Below are 1,366 nucleotides of genomic sequence, written 5' to 3' on the forward strand. Positions count from 1 at the left end.
TGTTGCTAACCCGTCGTCACTCACAGCCGCCGCTCTTCTTCCCAACACGGGAAAGCAGCTGATTCCTGCCGCGGTTCGGTGAGGGGCACCAAGGAAACTCGGCCTGCATTTCTGCTTTGCCTGCGAATACAAACGGAGGACGCGACGGGCTGCAGCTTGCAGCATTTCGAGAATCGCGGAAATTTAGTGGAGCCTTCTGCGATCCGACGGGCGCACTGCGGCATCTGTGACGTCACTTACTTCCGCTCGTGGGTTTTACCCGTACATCGTCGGCTTTGTGCCAGTGCGTTACTGAGCCCAGGTGTAAACCTGGATTCTTTGTGAAGCGATCAAGCACAGGGAAAACACTGGACTCGTTCGTGTCACAGCTGCTATTTCGGTCCTTTTTTTATCACTCTGCCTGCCTGCGAGATTTATCCTCTCTAATGTGTATACGTCTGATTGCACCGATATCAAAACCGCATCTGCGACCTGGTTAGTGTAGGCTTTTTTAAAGTTTCCCACCTTAATTTGGTTGAGTACCATAATACAATGTATGTAATATGTTCATACTGGAAATTTTATCATGTGCAACTGATGGCACAGAGTTTTAAGCAGTCTAGGGTGCCTCAATACCTCTATTTCTGTAGGGGGGGGGGGGGGCGTGTTTAGTTATAGCAAATTCCACCTCTGTATGAAAAAAAAAAATGAAAAACATAAAACTTTCGTACGTATAACGGCACCAAAAATTAGCAAATGTTGTAAACGTTTTACACATCAAAACGTAGTAGGCCACTTGTGGCACGAACTCTTCTTCCTCAGTCAAGGTCGAATCAGGTGTAGCACAGAAAAGCATGCTGGAACTGCCTTTGCTGCTGCGCACAAGGAGACCCATTTCGCATTGTTTGAGTTCCAATATAGGCCTCTTTGATAATTTTGTAATTTACCATAAGATTTTTAAAATCTCAGAGAGCGCCATCTTTCAATCTACCTAACGAAGACAAAGAACACGCAGTCTACAACGAAACGAAAAGTTTCATAGTCTAGTAAAAGCTTCATAGCAGCGGTGTACAGAAAGTAGTATTGAGAATGAAAATACATTGGCGTGTTTCTGACACCTAACCATACCTGAAAACCTCACATGACAAGCACAGTTACAAAAAGAAAGAGTTTGTTTTCTTATATTAAGCAACATTGATATTGTTCATGTGGACAACATAATTTTATTTTCACGAGACACAAAGCTAATGGGGTTCAACTAGATCAACAAAATACCGTAACGCCATTTGGAGTTCGGTTCTTAAGACACAAAGATTTTTACCCAAAGACACTTTCACAAGTCGCCTTTACATCACTAGGTTTCGACATTGGAGAAAATGTCGCGGGA

Source organism: Ixodes scapularis, unplaced genomic scaffold (genome assembly GCF_016920785.2).
Source record: "Ixodes scapularis isolate PalLabHiFi unplaced genomic scaffold, ASM1692078v2 PGA_scaffold1__304_contigs__length_218370807, whole genome shotgun sequence".
Classification (NCBI taxonomy): domain Eukaryota; kingdom Metazoa; phylum Arthropoda; class Arachnida; order Ixodida; family Ixodidae; genus Ixodes; species Ixodes scapularis.